Source organism: Aquarana catesbeiana, linkage group LG01, assembly GCF_042186555.1.
Source record: "Aquarana catesbeiana isolate 2022-GZ linkage group LG01, ASM4218655v1, whole genome shotgun sequence".
Taxonomy (NCBI): Eukaryota; Metazoa; Chordata; class Amphibia; order Anura; family Ranidae; genus Aquarana; species Aquarana catesbeiana.
Window position 1 is genome coordinate 319151623 of NC_133324.1, and position 13802 is coordinate 319165424.

Consider the following 13802-nt stretch of genomic DNA (forward strand, 5'->3'; position numbering starts at 1 on the left):
ATGCGCATTGGATGCAGGGAAACCTGCATTCAATTCGCGTTAGTGTGAACCCAGCCTCAATGTGAGCTGTAAACTGTACAAATCAATTGAAATAGAAACTGAAATCTTTTAGTGGGGGGGGAGGGGGGTAAGTAAAAATAAAAAAACTAAAATAATGTGGTTGCATAAGTGTGCACACCCCCTTATAAGTGGGGATGTAGCTGTGTTCAGAATTAAGCAATTACATTCAAGCTCATGTTAAATAGGAGTCAGTACATACCTGCCATCATTTAAAGTGCCTCTGATTAACTCCAAATAAAGTTCAGCTATTTTAGTAGGTCTTCCCTGACATTTTCTAAGTTGCATCCTATAGCAAAAGCCATGGTCCGCAGAGCACTTCCAAAGCATCAGAGGGAACTCTTTGTATAAAGATATCAGTCAGAAGAAGGGTACAAAAGAATTCTCAAGGCATTACATATACCATGGAACACAGTAAAGACAGTCATCATCAAGTGGAGAAAATATGGCACAGCAGTGACATTACCAAGAACTGGACGTTCCTTCAAAATTGATGAAAAGACAAGAAGAAAACTGGTCAGGGAGGCTGCCAAGAGGCCTACAGAAACATTAAAGGAGCTGCAGGAATATCTGGCAAGTACTGGCTGTGTGGTACAGGTGACAACAATCTCTCATATTCTTCATATGTCTGGACTATGGGGTAGAGTGGCAAGTCGGAAGCTTTTTCTTACGAAGAAAAACATCCAAGCCCGGCTAAATTTTGCAAAAACACATCTGAAGTCTCCCAAAAGTATGTGGGAAAATGTGTTATGGTCTGATGAAACCAAGGTTGAACTTTTTGGCCATATTTCCAAAAGATATGTTTGGCACAAAAACAACTCTGCACATCACCAAAAGAACACCATACCCAGGGCCGATCCTAGGGTCACAGACGCCTGGGTGCAGAAATATTTCTGGCGCCCCTAAGTGGGCGTGGTCATCTTACCAACTCCTCCCCTTTACAAATGTTACTATGGCAATGACTCAAACACAGAGATGCTCCCCTAAGAAGTCTTCATTACCCTGGGATCCTCCCATGATCTTTTAACAAAAAAGAAAATACAGGAAGAGGGTACGCTAATGAGACCTGGAGGGGAGTCTCTCTGATGCACACAGAGAGGGCTTCTGTTAGAAAGAGCCCCCAGACATAGTACAGGAGATGGTCAGAGACTGCAATCATAGTACAGGAGATGATCAGAGACTGCAGACATAGTACAGGAGATGGTCAGAGACTGCAGACATAGTACAGGAGATGGTCAGAGACTGCAGACATAATACAGGAGATGGTCAGAGACTGCAGACATAATACAGGAGATGGTCAGAGACTGCAGACATGTTACAAGAGATGGTCAGAGACTGCAGACATGTTACAAGAGATGGTCAGAGACTGCAGACATGTTACAAGAGATGGTCAGAGACTGCAGACATGTTACAAGAGATGGTCAGAGAATGCAGACATATTACAGGAGATGGTCAGAGACTGCAGACATACTACAGGAGATGGTCAGAGACGGCAGACATACTACAGGAGATGGTCAGAGACGGCAGACATGATACAAGAAATGGTCAGAGACTGCAGACATAATATAGGAGATGGTCAGAGACTGCAGACATAGTACAGGAGATGGTCAGAGACTGCAGACATACTACAGGAGATGGTCAGAGATTTCAGACATACTACAGGAGATAGTGGAGACTGCAGACATGTTAGAAGAGATGGTCAGAGACTGCAGACATGTTACAAGAGATGGTCAGAGAATGCGGACATATTACAGGAGATGGTCAGAGAATGCGGACATACTACAGGAGATGGTCAGAGACAGCAGACATAATACATGAGATGGTCAGAGACGGCAGACATAATACAAGAGATGATCAGAGACTGCAGACATGATACAAGAGATGGTCAGAGACTGCAGACATGATACAAGAGATGGTCAGAGACTGCAGTTCCTATGGACGTTAGTAGATAATGGCCGATCGGCCCTCTCACCTGACCCAGCGATACAGCAACGGTTCCTCTGATCAGGAGTCAGCTTACTCTGAATTGCCCGTGGCGACTCCACTGGGTAGAGCCCAGATCTGTATTCTGGCAATGACTCCATTCCTTTCTCTGCCAGGGATGGCGCCAGGCTGTGTTGCACTCCCTCTGGTGGCGTAGGGCAGCAGGGTTCTCTCTCTGATGGTGTTCTCTCTTCACTGTCCTCTCCCTCTGGAGTCCTGGGTGTACTTCCCTGGTATCACCCCCCCTCCACCAACTATAGTTGCCCCTCAGTACAGACCCCCCTCCACTAAGTATAGACCCCCCTCCGTCAGTGCAGACCCACCACTAAGTATAAACCCCTCCCTCAGTACAGACCCCCCATAAGTATAGACCACCCCAGGACAAACTATCCCCCCTCCATTAGTACAGACCCCCCAGAACAAACCACCCTCTCCAGTACAGACCCCCCAGGACAAACCACCCCCCCTCCATTAGGACAGACCCCCCAGAACAAACCACCTCCCTCCATTAGTACAGACTCCCCCGGACAAACCACCCCCCCTACATTAGTACAGACTCCCCCCAGGACAAACCCCCCTCCATTAGTACAGACCCCCCAGAACAAACCACCCCCCTCCATTAGTGCAGACCCCCCCCAGACAAATCACCCCCTCCATTAGTACAGACCTCCCGAGGACAAACCACCCCCCTCCATTAATACAGACCCCCCAGAACAAACCACCTCCCTCCATTAGTACAGACCCCCCCAGACAAACCACCCCCCTACATTAGTATAGACCCCCCCAGGACAAACCCCCCCTACATTAGTATAGACCCCGAAGGACAAACCCCCCCTCCATTAGTACAGACCCCCCAGAACAAACCCCCCCTTCATTAGTATAGACCCCCCCTGGACAAACCCCCCTCCATTAATATAGACCCCCCAGGACAAACCCCCCCTCCATTAGTATAGACCCCCGACAAACCACCCCCACCCCTCCATTAAGCTAATTAAAAAACACCCGGGCAGCAACTGGAGAGGAGAGGACAGTGTGCAGCCGCCCTGCCCGGCTGGCGAACAGAGCATGATAGTCGGCTTGGGCAGCAGGCGGGAGTTACACAGGAGGAGGAGAACTGGAACACGTAGGGCATGGACCGCTCCCCCCCCCCCCCCAGTGACGTCACTGCACGGCTGGTCTCTCTGCACACAGACACAGAGCCGCTCCGATCTCCAGCTGTTTCCGCTCTCCTCCTCTGACAGGAGGGATGGGCTTCGGCAAGAAACACAGCGGCGGTGACCGGCGGAGAGAGCTGCCTACGGACAAGGAGAGGAGGAGGGAGGGGAGCACTCTGGCGCTACAGCGCCCCCACCTCTGTGGCGCCCAGGTGCACTGCACCCCACCCAGGATCGTCCCTGACCATACCCACAGTGAAGCATGTGGTGGCAGCATCATGCTTTGGGCTGTTTTTCTTCAGCTGGAACAGGGGCCTTAGATAAGGTAGATGGAATTATGAACAATTCCAAATACCAGTCAATATTGGCACAAAACTGAACATGAACAAAGTATTAGTTTAAGGGTGTGCACACTTATGCAACCATATTTTATTTTTTTTATTTTTACTTTTATTTCAGTTTGTTGTTCAACTGAGTTGAACAGTTTATAGGTCACATTAAAAAGGTTGGAATAAATTCTGAAATGATTTCTTATAGCATATATATTATATATATATTTTATTTTTTTTCCTCAGAGAATAGGTGCAGGAACTCCCCCTTTCCGAGTCATCCCTTGTCTCCACCTCTACCCACCCCCGAGCCCTATTCCTAGGTTCCACCCCCTACCCACCTCCCAGTACCACCCCTTTTAAAGAATACAGAACCACATATAATTTTGTGGTGCTTAGTAATTTGGTAATGATAGCAAGAAAAGCAGTAAAATGGATCCCCTGCAGTCAGTAACAATAGGGCCCCATGCCAGCAACAATGGATCCCCCTCCCAACAATGGACCATACACAACAAAATTTCCCCTCTACTAACAATAGACTATCAACAGCAACAACAGATCTCCCCGCAGCCAGCATCAACAGACTCTCCGTCAGCCAACAATAGATCGATCCCTCAACAGTAGATCTCTCCCAGCAACATCTGACCGCCCCAGCAACATAAGACCCACCCTCAGCAACAATAGGTCCCCCACCAGCAACATTAGACCTCCTCAGAAAAAATAGACCCCCTCCAACTAGAATAGATCCCCCAATCAAAAGAGCAAGCAGCACACCCCAGCTTTTCATGCCATTACATACAGTCAATGGCTGGAGGTGCAGGAACTGCGTTCCGCGCTGAAAAAAAAAGTCCTGTGTATATATACTGTATATATATATATATATATATATATATATATACACACACACACATACATACATATATATATATATACACACATATATACATACACACACATACATACATATATATATATATATATATACACACATATATACATACACACATATATTTATTTATTATGCTAGCTTTTTTACTTTCAGGATTTTTTATTTCTTTGATGACTTCATTCAAGACCCTTATGCCTTGTACACACGGTTGCACATTCCGACAACAAAATCCATCAGATTTTTTTTCGACGGATGTTGGCTCAAACTTGTCTTGCAAACACACGGTCACACAAAGTTGGTCAGAAATTCCTAATGTCAAGAATGCGGTGACGTACAACACGTACGACGAGCCGAGAAAGATGAAGTTCAATAGTTAGTGCTGCTCTTCTGCTTGTTTCTGAGCATGTGTGGCACTTTGTGCGTTGGAATTGTCTACACACAAACGGAATTTACGCAAACACATTTTGTTGTCGGAAAATTTTACATCCAGCTCTCAAACTTTGTGTCGGAAATTCCGATGGAAAAAGTCAGATGGAGCCTACACACTGTCGGAAATTCTGACAACAAGCTCCGATCACAGATTTTCCTTAGGAAAGTCCGACCGTGTGTACAGGGCATTATACTGCAAATATAATTTTTTCTTTGGCAACTTCATTCAAGATTTCTACTCCACTGCTTGAGATCATTTATACAGCCTATGATTAGTGTATCCTCACCAACAGCTTTAAAGGCTGTACCCAGACCACGCTGGACTAGAGGATTGCTGGGTTAGCTTGGAATGTGACCTTCTGCTCTGCATTGGGGCTCTTTCCAGACATTTGTCTATGGTGTTAGTTAGCCACAAAATGCTTTATGGGTGCAAAGTCATGGTATGACCCTATGTCTGAAGACTCATGCAGACAGTAAGGCCTGTTGGGCTAAAGCTCTGGGGGCTACCTCACAGTTGGTACTGTTTTCAATTTCCCGCAACTACCATTTTTCGCACTAAGAATTGAGGGCAAAGCCAGCCACAGATGAATCAAACCTTGGCTGGTCCCTGCTGGATTCTATCTATCTATGAGCAGGCTGATTGTACCCAAGTCGATCCATACTTGGGTACAAGCTGCATGTCGGATTTTGCCTAAGGAGAACCCTTTATTTCTCACAAGGCTGGACAATGCTCTTTAATTTACACTTTGGCTGGGTAACCATCCCTTTGTTTGAAGGGCTAATTGTTCTTTTGTACCCGTTGAACGCACTTACTTTATGTGGATTATGGGGTGCATTTACTAAAGCTGGAGAGTGCAAAATTAGGCACACTTCTGCATAGAAAACAATCAGCTTCCAGGTTTTATTAACAATGTTTCATTGAACAAGCTGAGGTTAGAAGCAAATTGGTTTCTCTGCAGAAGTGAGCCTGATTTTGCACTCTCCAGCTTTAGTAAATAAACCCCTGTGTGCTGTTGAAGGTAACCAACATTGTTTCAATATAATTTTATTATTTAAAGAATACCAGGAGAATATAACCAAATACAAAAACAACAACAAAAAAAGGTGACCAATATTGTAATACAGCTTGATATCTGGTGGATCTGTATTTCTACTAGAAAACTAAGGCCCCTTTCACACGATCGGAGCGTTCAGGTCCGCCTGTCAGTTTTGACGGCGGACCTGAACGAGCGCTCCATGTTAGTCTATGGAGCGTCGGATGTCAGCAGGGACATGTCCGCTGACATCCGACCCCGTCCGATCCGCTAAAAGCAGACGGATGGCACTACGTCCAGGTCCGTCGCTGGCGGATCAGATGAGATCTGATGAAAAACGGACATGCTGTCCGTTTTCATTCAATCCCTCCATAGGTGGCAGCGGTGCCTGACAAGCCCCTCCCCGCTCAGTGAGCAGAGAGGGACCTGTCATCCGCCGGCTCAGCGGAGATCAACAGACTGATCTCCCGCTGAGCCGGCGGACCGAGGCGGGCTCCGTAGAAAAGGAGTCCGCCTCGTGTGAAAGGGGCCTTAAAGTTTGTTTGAAAAAGGCTGACCTGTCACCAACTAGGTGGAGTGTTGCATGGGCGCTCCTTTCTCACCATTTCAGTTTTAAAGGATACATTATCCAGCTGCTGCACCACATGTATCATCCAATCTCTGATCTCATGCATGCCTGCATTGACCTCCAGCCACCTGCTACCCTCATTAGAACTGGTAGCTTGGGTTTTGGATACTCACAAACCTCTCTCTTACTTTTCTGCTCATAGAGACGCTCCCTGGCGCCATCCCAGCAGTCTAATGCCCCGTACACACGGTCGGACTTTGTTCGGATATTCCGACAACAAAATCCTAGGATTTTTTCCGACGGATGTTGGCTCAAACTTGTCTTGCATACACACAGTCACACAAAGTTGTCGGAAAATCCGATCGTTCTAAACGCGGTGACGTAAAACTCGTACGTCTGGACTATAAACGGGGCAGTGGCCAATAGCTTTCATTTCTTTATTTATTCTGAGCATGCGTGGCACTTTGTCCATCGGATTTGTGTACACACGATCGGAATTTCCGACAACGGATTTTGTTGTCGGAAAATTTTATATCCTGCTCTCAAACTTTGTGTGTCGGAAAATCCGATGGAAAATGTGTGATGGAGCCTACACACGGTCGGAATTTCCGACAACAAGGTCCTATCACACATTTTCCGTCGGAAAATCCGACCATGGGGCATTACTCCTCTCTGGGCTTTCGATTTAAAGCAATCCAGAGTCCTCGGTACCATCTTCGATTCAGATTCCTCAGTCTAATCCATAAGAGACTGTTTTTGTGTTAACTGCAGATGACCCAAATTTGCAAGGGGTAATTTCTAACCTGACTGATGTGTATGATATCCTGCATTTAGATAAGCCTGCTGTTTTAGACCAAAGGTCTTTTAGAGCTCCCTCAGTTGCAAACCTTACCATTACACCCACTTAGTCTTTCATCTTTGGAGACTGGGAACACTCTGTAGGGCCCCTCAGGAAATATGGTGCTACTTTTCCCTTTTGAGAGGGAATCTATTAGCAAGTAGTCTATACCCACCATAGATGCGTTAGTAACCTTCCTTAACAAGGTGTACTACCAAACAATTTGAAAGCATGCTCCCCTTTCAGGACTTTACTGACAGGTAGTTAGATTCCCTACTTCCCGGTTCCCAGTTTGCACAAACTGAATTTACTTTCTGCCGTGTTGACAGTGACCTTGATTTGTGAAACTGTCATTTTTGGTTTAATTCCCTTCAAGAGGTCCCTACTATTGCTAACATAGGCAGTCTCTTGATTAAAAGCTTGGAATAAATATCTGGAGCTTTGCGCTTCAACCGTGACAGCCTGTTGCAAGTATATAAGCTTGTTTCTTGCATGGTGTTGATGTCTGTTTACATGCATAGCACACTTTCACTACGTGCCTGGGACACCAATAATACATCCAAGGAGTGCCTGACTTGGTTATCCTTCATGGGTAATCAACTACACCCACCTTATGACACCATCATTAGCAAAGCCTCCAGCGGTTAGTGTGCTCCTTCTTAAGCACAGCATGTTGGTGGAAGGAGCTAAACTTTCTCTCACCCACTACTGCGATAGTAACACAGACAGTCAGAGCCTTCCTCCCACTTAAACTGTAGAGCTCAAATCCAGAGGTCCTCTACTAACCTTCTGCATGAAGGCACACTTTTACAATTGAGGGGCTGTTTGTTCTGTGTACGCAAGTATTTCACCTCCCCAGCATTTGGGTGCCCAAGTCCACAGTTGTGGCCTTCAGCCTACATCCCTAAATAGAGTATCTACTTCTGATGCCCTCTTCACCCTTCCAGTTTTGCTACACCTTTGTGTACATTCCTAGCTTTGTCTGTGCTCTCCACATGCAGAGACCTCTGATTCCTATCGTTCTAGGATCTAGTCTTTGGGGTGGTATACCACTTGGATGAACAGCTATGCCCACTAAAGTATACTCCCCCCCCCCGACGACCCTTATTGCCCTTGTGCTGCTTGATACCCCTTTCCTTCTCCTGAGGGAACTATGAACCTAAAAACATCACACGGATCAGTTTCTACTGCTTCTTTTCCAGATCCTTATGTCCATCCTAGTGCTCATACCTGGCATCCCCATTGTGGAATGCTCAGGAAATCCTCATTAAAAGGAGGGTCATTTCCTGGTAATTCAGTGCGGAATCTCTTGCAAGTCTTGTCTAAATATGGATCACCAGGTATCTGATGCTGGTGGTATTCTTAGATCAGTTTTGAGCGGGGATGTTCAACTCAAATCTTCGCTGGGGAGCCCACTCTGTGGTCACTTGATGCCTTCCCAATGTGTAACAGAATTTTACCGGTTACCCCCATCAGGGATGTTGTGATTGCTGAGGGATGTCCCTCTAGTATTAGTCCCTAGTAGTAGTACTCTAGACTAGAGTATTACTTTTCTATAATACTCAATAGAGTATTAGTCCTCTAGTAGTAGCCCCTCTCAGTTTTATTTGCACACTTATATTAAGAGTTTGATCTTTGGACAAAACAAGTTGGTCTCTTTAGACCAAGAACCTTCAGGTGCTATATGAATGTCAGTTCCATCTCCTTTCCCTCAGAGGACCACTCTTGATGGGCATATCCTGCCATCTAGTACTTAGTCTGGTTTTCTAAAACAGATTGTACCCTCACAGAGGAGATTTCCTTACATAAGTCAATGTTTGACCTGGCCTTCTTTGGATATTCCCTGGGTTCTGCAGGACCATCACCTTCGGAAAGGTCTGGGAACCCTCCCTGTGACAGTTCGGATGACCTGCTCTCTATACTGCATGGTGCTGTGTCATTTATGACCACATGTCTATCCCAGGAGTTCAGCGCTTGAGTGCACCCATTTTCTTGCTTGTAAGGTAGTATATTTTACAGGGGGGGGGGGGTGCCTGTATTCTCCTTGACGATCAGAAGACAAGACTTGCTGGGACACTAATATACTTTTCTCCTTTGGGGCATAGGGTAAGGCATCCTTCATGGGACTTGATAACCAAAAAAAATAGGTTCCCCTTCTGTAGCCAAGCTGCAGTCTTCTGAGGGAATCCCCTTTGATTCCTTTTTTCCTCCTAGCCTCTAGCAAATGAAGCTTCTAGTTGTTGCACTCCAATTTCTACCCCCTTGCCCTACAGGGGGCCAGTGCTACTTTCCTCAGGAGTAGCTCATTTGATTCTAAGAATCATACGATTGGTAAATGGTAAGGAAGTGTTATAATAAAGTCTATCACACTAGTGAAAGTAAAAATCTCTGGGTGTGCAGTTGCAAGCACCCCCTTTCTTTTGATTATTCGGTTTTTGTTCACCAAGCTGGGTTTTGGTATACCCTCATTCCTGCGTTTCCTTTGCCAGGATGTAGTTATCATTTAACCATCTCCTTATGAGAACTCAGGTTTAGTACCTCTCCGTTTCTATCAGCCTTGTGGATCATTCCTTTAACAATTGGTATATTCTGATGTGAGGAATGTCAGAGCCATAGCTGTCTCGATACTAAAATTTATTGTCTTGTCAGGCAACTTTTTTTTTTTTTTTTTTATCCTTCCTTTCCCTGAAGCTAAGGGCTTGGAATATTGCAGTGACCGTTTGAGCACTATTTTTGGATGCAATTTGTCTTCCTCGTAAAATTTTTCCTTGCTGACATTTGTTGTTGGTCTATTTTAATTGTGGGCAGTGTGTTTTTTCCACCTGTTTTTTTTTTTGGTGGATTTTCTGGGTGGTCGTCCAATCATGCTTGACAGGACCCATGATTTCCTCAGCCAATAATTTTCCTTTAGTGGTGATTCTCTGGCCTATTCCAGATCAGGGATGAGCATCAGTGCTCCCCTTTGGTTGATGCAATTTCCCTCTTTTTACATGGCCCTTTCTACATCATGCCTTGATTTGGACATGGATTCCTTCAGTTATTGTGTTATGAACAGTGCCTATATCTATTAAACCTATATTAAACTGCTTTTTGACATCCCAGCTACAGTCAGGTCCATAAATATTGGGACATTGACACAATTCTAAACTTTTTGGCTCTATACACCACCACAATGGATTTGAAATGAACAAGATGTGCTTTAACTGCAGACTTTCAGCTTTAATTTGAGGGTATTTACATCCAAATCAGGTGAACGGTGTAGGAATTACAACAGTTTGTATATGTGCCTCCCACTTTAAGGGACCAAAAGTAATGGGACAATTGGCTGCTCAGCTGTCCCATGGCCAGGTGTGTTATTCCCTCATTATCCCATTTACAAGGAGCAGATAAAAGGTCCAGAGTTCATTTCAAGTGTGATATTTGCATTTGGAATCTGTTGCTGTCAACTCTCAATATGAGATCCAAAGAGCTGTCACTATCAGTGAAGCAAGCCATCATTAGGCTGAAAAAACAACAAACCCATCAGAGAGTTTGCAAAAACATTAGGTGTGGCCAAATCAACTGTTTGGAACATCCTTAAAAAGAAAGAACGCACCGGTGAGCTCAGCAACACCAAAAGACCCCGGAAAACAACTGTGGTCGATGACCGAAGAATTCTTTCCCTGGTAAAGAAAACACCCTTCACAACAGTTGGCCAGATCAAGAACACTCTCCAGGAGGTAGGTGTATGCAGTGGTGTATTTACGTTTTGTGCTGCCCTAGGCCTGACTAAACTCATGCACCCCCAAATTTAAATATGACCCGCCCCTTCCTGTCGATGCCACACCCCTTCATGTTTAAGGCCTGCCCTGTCATCTGTAAACCACACCCCTTCCTATTTAGGCTCCACCTCTTCCTCTCTGTACATTAGGCCTACATTCACATTAGGGAGGGTTTGAAATCTGAACTCGCACGATTTCAAACCGGCAATGAAGTCCGAATTTGGGGACGATTTGACAGACATCTGTGTGGGTTCATGCACAGATGTCTATTAAAATGGCCCCCAAAGTCACCAAAAGTAGTACAGAAACTTATTTTGGGAATCGGTTCGGCTCCGCAAAGGCAGCGTCGCACCGATTTGAACTGTGTAATTGTCAGCAATAGCTGTAAATTTGGCATGCGATTTGACATGCCAAATCGGCCCAATGTGATTGTGGGCTTAAAGTGGGTACCAAGTGCAGCCTCATCAGTGCCGATCAGTGCAGCCTCACCAGTGCCCACACAAGTGGCGAGGAGGCCGCATATTGCCTCTGAAAAGAAATCTGTGTGTATTGCTTTTCAGAGGCGTGACAGTCTTTTTTAATCAGAGCAGGAGAGGGGGACATTAGTGTAATTGTCTAGGAGGAGGTGATGTTTAAACTTACTAACCAATTTTCCAGCCTCTAGTATGCGTGTACTCTGATTTGCCACCTGTCCTGCACACCTTAACATACACACAGAAAGTGTGTCTGTGTGTGCATCAGGGGGTGGAGTCTGGACATAGCTGATGGGGCAGGCACAACAGAGATTGGATAGATCATAAGGAGGCGGGGCAAAATCATTGGCCTTTTCAGCAAACTGCGTTCACTCCAAATAGAGACAAAAAAAAAAAAGAAAGAAAAATAAATATACGTCAGTCTTAAATGTAGTTAGTAGAATGGACAATAAAATCCAGACTGATCTATAATGAGAAATGACACTTTTCTTCGTATGTCAGAAGGCAGCATGAACCATACAGGTAGCTATGAAAGGTTAAACCAATATATACAAGCAGACACTAAGGTGTTAAATGCCATTTTTTACCAGAAGCACCTGCCTGCAGATGTTGAGCTGTAAATAGTCAGGCTGCATTCACACCTGAACGTTTTCAGCTCGTAAAATGCCATCAAAAACCCGTGAAAACGCCCAACAAACAAAATCCCATTCATTTAAATGGCCCCTGTTCACATCTGAGCATTTTGTCGCCTGTAGTAAAACGCCTGAAGCTGCATTCACACCTGAGTGTATCGTTTCCAGGCAGAAAGTTACGCTATTTTTGCCACGATTTTGTACAGGTCAAAAGGTCACCAATGTAAAAGAATTAAAAACGCCTGTAATCTGCCAAAAAAGAAGCTGATGTACTTTTTTGAGCGATGGCCGTTTTGCTTTATGTGACAGAAAGCTCAGATGTGAACAGGGGCCATTGAAATGAATGGGATTAGTCTTGTTGGGCGTTTTTAGAGCTGAGGCTGAGAGCAAACAAATGCCCAAAAAACGCCTATGTGTAAACAGAGCCTGAGCTCAAAAAAGTACATGAACTTCTTCATAGGCAGATTATAGGCATTTTTCTGCTTTTTTTCTTTGGTGACCTTTTGACCTGTACAAAATTGTGGCAAAAATCATGGTAAAAACGTGCGACTTTCTGCATGAAAGAAATACGCTCAGGTATGAGTGCAGCCTTAACCATTTAGAGTCCTTTCACATTGAAAGCACCTGGGCGTCGACAGTAAAGCGGCGCTATTTTTAGCGCCGCTTTACCGTCGAAATCGGCCGCTAGCGGGGCGGTTTTAACTCCTGCTAGCGGCCAAAAAAAGGTTAAATCCGCCTGCAAAATGCCGCTGCAGCGGCGCTTTGCCGGTGCTGCCCATTGATTTCAATGGGCAGGAGCAGTGTATTCACCGCTCCTACACCGCTGCAAAGAAGCTGCAGGCAGGACTTTTTGTAACACCCTGCCAGCGCAGCGCCCCAGTGTGAAAGCACTCAGGCTTTTTTCAGGTGCGCTGTAGCGCCTGAAAAACGCCGCCAGTGTGAAAGGGGTAAGCAGAAGTGTACATGTGTTCATTAAGCCCGGGTTCACACTGATGTGATGTGGGAACCAGTGCGATTCCAGCGCCAGTTGCCGCATTGTATCTCTCCCGTGGGCAGATCACACCACCCTCTGCGAACCTCTGTGGGTGTCAATACAATGTTAATGACACCCCCAGCTTAGTTCACAGATCGCAGTGCGAACTGTTAACTGGCACAGGAATCGGATCGCATAGGTGAGAACACCCATGCGATCTGATTCTAGTGCTGGGAAAAACAAGTCCCTGTTATTTTTTCTGTGCCAATCCAATACGAGTTCAGCCATACAATTTCATGGCTGAACTCGCATCTCACAGACATTGCATGTAATCGGTACCACTGGTGCGGGCGCGAATCACATGCAATGTCTGATCACACTGTTGTGAACCTGGGCTGAAGCAGAGAAGAAAAGAAAAGCACAGTTCTCCCCCAGCAAGGACATAGAGGGTTAATTAATAGAGAGACTCTATTTCAGATAACAGGAGATAGGAGAAACAAAGTGGGAAAGTCAGAGCACAGATAAGCAGTGCTATGAGGTTTGCAAGGAGACCTAGTGAGGATCAGTATTTCCTCTCACCCCTCCAGCCAGGTCAGATATGCAGAATGTACACAGTAGCCAATCCGACTGCTCCATGTGCACTCAGGGTCACAACACAGGAAGAGGAACTGACCTCCTCTCT